The 6,000-nt window shown below is 37.9% G+C and overlaps 1 pseudogene; it reads right to left on the bottom strand.

Moving 5' to 3' along the window:
- Positions 1-4,983: 4,983 nt before the first annotated feature.
- On the bottom strand, positions 4,984-5,102 carry LOC120720729 (annotated as a pseudogene).
- Between the last annotated feature and the right edge of the window lie 898 nt (positions 5,103-6,000).

Below are 6,000 nucleotides of genomic sequence, written 5' to 3' on the forward strand. Positions count from 1 at the left end.
TAGAAATTTATTCTTGGATTGTCTTTTTCACATTTTATCTTCTTCTTCTCATTAGTTTTTTCTTGTGTGTATGAACAAGGTTCCATTATATCTTTTGTCACACAGTCAAACCAATTATATGGTAAGTTAACATATTGGTTTTTAGATACAGACTTTACACATGTCCTGAATTCTTTTCTCGTCACGTTCGACAATGAAAGTATTGTTTCCCTTGCACTCTCCTGGAGTTTTCTTTTTTGAATTTTCCAGTGCATTGACAACTTTCATCAAAGTATCACAATCTTCTTTATCATTGCCTTCACAAGCGTGTGTTTCACTATGAAGTCGTCATAATTTTGTGAGAACACAGCAGTGGAGAGCAGCAGCAGCAGTAAACAGGTGCACTGAACCATCATGATTCCCTGGTGAAGAAAAGCAGCAAAAACATTTACATTAGTCTGTTTTATTTTAGTTTTAGTGGAGCAGTTGACAGTAGTTTCTTTGATTTTACTTAATTCAATAATCATTAAAAACATGCAGCACATTGCTCTGAAAAATCTACTTTGTGGATCTTTGTCAACCAACAAGATTTTAAACAGAACAATACGTGACTTTTAAATACTTTTATATTCAAATATTATTTGTATTTGGTAATGCTCTGTAATTACTCTGAAATAAACATCCTGCTCTGGCTTTCATAGCTTTCCAAGTAATCCAAACTTTTCCACGTTAGGACACCTACCTTAATCTTTTGATTGACTGATGAGTGGTGGGTTAACTGGCAGTCAGTCGTCTGAAACACCAGTAGACGAAGATGTCTTCAGGAAGAGAAATTCTCTGAAGCTGGTAAATGGATACTGTGGATTCATTATATAGTGTCTGCATGAAAGGTCATCATCTGATAGCCTCTACATTTTGCATGAAAAATAAAGTTTATCTCAACAGAAATCATTAGGCAGCCCTGCATGTATGATATGTAGGTTATACAAAATTTGCCTACTCACATAATCTAGATCAGGATAGCATGGGACTAAGTCCATATCTGGACAGTGGAAGTCAGTTATATTCACAGACAGCTCTGCATTTAATGTACGAAGCTAATTTATTTGATACAAAAGGCAACTGAGCTATAACATTATGAATTACTCTTGTGATCCCAGTATATCTGTATTGTCCTGTCATTGTTTTAAACCTTTACGCATTTGGGGGATATTATTTAATCATTATGCACATTTTGGTGCTTGAATTTAATACAGTAACACAAAACTGAATCCTATATTGGCCATGTGATCTGATATTCATTTGACAAAAATGTCAAAACATATAATTTGCTAAAGCAAACTAATTCATAAATGTCAAGCGATCCAGGAATTTAAAGCATTTTTCTTTTATAGTCAGATCACATGGAGGTACAGTACAAAAGTTATGCTGTTCCTTACTCAGTGAATTGTTATGTAAATTAGACCTCACAAAACGAGCTAACTGCAACATCTTTGTTCATACACAAATTTCTCCACAGTACTTTTCTTTATTCAAATCAGAAGCAGACATCCGTATTATTAGCATATTCTGAGAACCATTTCCCTGTTGTAATGTCATATTAAACTTTAGCTCTATGTTGTAGTGGGATCTCTGTGTCTTTTGCTGAAGTGTTTAGCAAGAATACAGCTCAACCATATCCAGGTGAGATTTAAAAAAGTTTCTTTCAACAGAAATCAATAGAGGGTGTAAACTTTCTGTAAACTATATCACACTTCTTCACCTTGAAGTTGCAAAGTTGCTTATACACTGCAGAAATCTGTTTCGATGTCAGCAAAAGACAGCAACACACACTGGACCTGGAGGATACTTTTACCTGGAGAAAGCAAAAACACAATGTTTAACAGGTGATATTTGATCCCATCTCCATATATATAATAAGTTATCTCCAGTTATTTTTCACAACTTAAGACTTGTAGAGCTCGGTTTAACAGCTGTATAATGACCAGTGTTGTTTAAGTTAGTTGAAAAAAGTAATTAGTTACTTATTACTAATTACTTCTCCAAAAAAGTAATCCCGTTACATCACTGATCACTTATTCTCAAAAGTAATTACTTATTACTTAGTTTCTATTTAAAAACATGATACACAACCTGAACACTTAAAGCAATAGATCTTTCAGCCCAATTTTTTTCTGCAATATCCAACATATAAAATTGAATTAAATGAAAAAGTCTCTTTTTAAAAATTGTTATGTTAGTTTTAATCTTTTGACTTTATGCACATTGCATTAAGCATAAATTAAATTACATGCAGCAGTCTTTGACTTGAAGATATTTGTTTAACATTTAAACCTATTTTCTGCATATTCCAGCATGTCATATAAATTTTTTTTTTTATACTCGCTCTTTCAGATAGATGCAAGTAAAACACAGCAAAAAATAAATAAAATCAAAGACTCGGTGGCACTGTCACTGTAAGTTCTGTCGCTCTTAAATCTATTTTCACCTGTTTAGGCAGGAGTGGGGCCAGTGGAGGTTTACCCGGTGCTGCAGCAGTCATGTCAGTGGAAAGATCCAGGGGTTTCTCTTTGAATTTCACATTACCGTAGCAGTGTGCTATGTGCTTGCTCAGATTTGAAGTTTCATTTTTTGCCATGGAAAGAAGTTTTGAGTGTACAGCGGATGCTTATGTTTTTGTCACTTTTTATGGAATAAAACTTGAAGTAATATGTACTTCCATGCTTTTAATGCTACATGGTCATACTCTCTCCCGCACTCTATATTATCCATTGTTGATCTGTTGCTGCCACGGGCATCGCACGTGTTTATGTCATTGTCATGAGACAACTCACAACAAAATTATGACAGTTTAGTAAAGCAGTAATGCAGCATGCTTACGGGAAAGTAACAGTATTCAATTACTTTTTTGCAAAAGTAATCCCTTACATTACTCGTTGTTTGAAAAAAGTAATCGGAACACGTTACTCTGATAATAACATCTGGAATGTAGAAATGGTCTACTATAACAGTTTTTTTTCACTCAGTATCAATAACAAATATGTTACACAACCCATACAGCAGAACCTGTGATGTTTCTTACTTCAGTAACCCACATCAAGTATAATGCAACAGGACCAGTGGCAGACATCATGTCTTATCCAGCCTGTTTGTAATCTGCTTTAAAGAGGGAGGAGCTGACTACCGAGGCCTGGTAAATTCAGTCCTCATAACTCCACAGACAATTTTTAATTTTCACATTTTTCATTTTAGCATTAAAAACTCAAGTGACATCAGTTCACAGTCAGTTTTTCAGATCATTTTGAAAAACAAAAAAGCTTTCTACAACTTTTTACACATGCTATTATAGTTCCTGTTATTGACACATTTACACGTATCCAAGAGGGATTAAATGTAAATGGCCTGTATTTGTATAGCACTTTTACTAGTCCCTAAGGACCCCAAAGCGCTTTACACAACCAGTCATCCACCCAGTCACACACTGGTGATGGCAGCTACATTGTAGCCACAGCCACCCTGGGGCGCACTGACAGAGGCGAGGCTGCCGGACACTGGCGCCACCGGGCCCTCTGACCACCACCAGTAGGCAACGGGTGAAGTGTCTTGCCCAAGGACACAACGACCGAGACTGTCCAAGCTGGGGCTCGAACCGGCAACCTTCCGATTACAAGGCAAACTCCCAACTCTTGAGCCGGTTGTGTAAGCTTTTGCACTTCCACACACAAACTGCAGAGGGCGCCGCTGCTCACTCAGTGGAGGCAGCTTCAGGAAAAGCTTCATGACAACGCTCCTCATTGCATTTCACTTTTGTACAAAACAAAAAAACAACAACAACCAAATATTTAGGAAATACACAAACTATTATTCTGTAAATGTACAAAATGTCTGTGGCTAGTCCGTCTGGGCTCAGTCCAGAGGAACTTGTTAACCTTGTAGTGTGCAGCGGGCGCAGTGTCAACCTGACACCCATGTGCAACCAGTTTGAACTCTTATTGGCTGCCGACTGCGGTCCCGAAGAGCACTGATAAATGCGCATCAGTGTGCTACCCTGAGCAGGGAACACGATATCATGGAGTTTCTAACACGGAGCAAGGTGAAGGTGACGCTACTATGCAGGACCGCCCCTGCTTAGCTTCAGAGATCAGATGAGAACAGGCTGGTATGGCCGTAAGTGAGAGGCTTCCTCGACAACGGGGCTCATGTGGACTGTAACCCATTTATTGGGATTTAAAAAACAATTTAGAGTGAAGGATATTGATTACACATGGTTCTTACACACACACTGGACTTTCTGGACTTTGTTTTTGCACAACACTGGTCACTATATTCTTCATTTCCGGTTAATACTTGTACAGCTGCTGTTATTGTGTATATTTTATTTAGATTTAGATTTCTTCATACATTCTTATAGAGTTCTATATTGTGTATTTTGTTGTACAGTTATTTTATTTTCAACTTTAATTTATATATTTTCTTATTCTTCCCAGTTAAATTTACCCTTCATTCTAATTTGTGTTGTACAGTTATTTCATTTTTAACCTTAATATATTTTATTCCTTCCTAGTTAAATTTACCCTTTTAATTTTTCATATTTATTTCCTATCTTTTCATAGCCTTTCCTTTTTTGTTTCTTTAGGTCACGAGCAGTTGTCCAAGCATTTCACTACATCGTACTGTGTATGACTGTGTACGTGGCAAACAAAATTTGAATTTGAATTAGTTTCTACTTTTTTTTAATAGCTGCACATGACAGCACAGTTATAATGCATACTTAATGCTGCAATATTCACGTCATAAACAATTGTGAGTGTTTGCACAAAAACATCTACAGTGCTCTGTGCATGTACAGTGATATTGATGTAACGCTTGAGAATTTGACATTACTACATGAGCGGAAGAGCTCTTTGCGCAAGACTCACTAACCATCCTATTGGAAAATGAGCTTAAAGAGTGCCTCACATCCGTTTCAACATTTAAACTGTCATTTGTGTGTGGAAGTGCAAAAGCTTACAGCACCTGGTATTCCCAGGCGGTCTCCCATCCAAGTACTGACCAGGCCCGACCCAGCTTGGCTTCCGAGATCAGACGAGATCGGGCGTGGTCAGGGTGGTGTGGTGGTTTACTCATTTGTGCCAGTGGGTGGCTGTAGCTCAGGAGGAAGAGCTCGGGACCACCAGTGTGTCTGCAACTGGCCTTGTGCTGGCGCATGTTTGGATTACCTCTGGCAAACCTGATCAGGGCCACCATAGGGCCGTCATTCTTTGCAGTATGTGGGCCATGTGTAAGCACATTGTGTGGGCGGGATCGGGGCCATACCAATTTTGCTATGTGGGTAGCAACAAAAACATGAAGTAAATGTTTTCTATGTGACTATCAGTCTCTCACATTGTTATAGAGGATTTTTCCTCCAGTTTTCTTTACCACTTTGGTCAGTTCCTTGAAGTTTGTGAGCACTGGTTTATGCACAGCTCTCTTAAGGTCTCATCACAGCGTTTCAGTCAGGTTGAGGTGTGGACTGACTGGGCTATTGAAACACTTTTCTTGCAACCATTCTGTAATAGATTTGCTGCTGTGTTTGGGATCATTGTCCTCTTGTGTGAATTGTTTTAAACAAGCTTTGGGTGTCTGTAAGATGGCTTCACATTTGACACTAGAATAATTTGCTATAGAGTGGAGCTCATGGTCGAATCAATACTGCAAAGTGTTTAAACAATTCTGACATTTAAAATTAATTACTTACCATTTGGTCAGAAGTATCAAATGGTAGACATGTACAAGTTCAGAAACAAAGTGTTACATAACACATTTAATAACACTTTTATGTAGCGTGATAACATCTAGAATTATTGCAATAGACAAGGATTTCTTCTGCTCTCAGAACAGTTTCCATTGTTCACAGCTTTGGAACGAGGTGCATCAGCACTCTGCAGCACTCATAAGGTGTTAAGTTGTGGTTATCAAGAATTCTCTGGTAAACACATCATTGTTAATCCTTGAGTATCTCACAGAGAGCACACCTCT

This window comes from Simochromis diagramma, unplaced genomic scaffold (assembly GCF_900408965.1).
Source record: "Simochromis diagramma unplaced genomic scaffold, fSimDia1.1 OVJJ01000667.1, whole genome shotgun sequence".
NCBI classification, from domain to species: Eukaryota; Metazoa; Chordata; class Actinopteri; order Cichliformes; family Cichlidae; genus Simochromis; species Simochromis diagramma.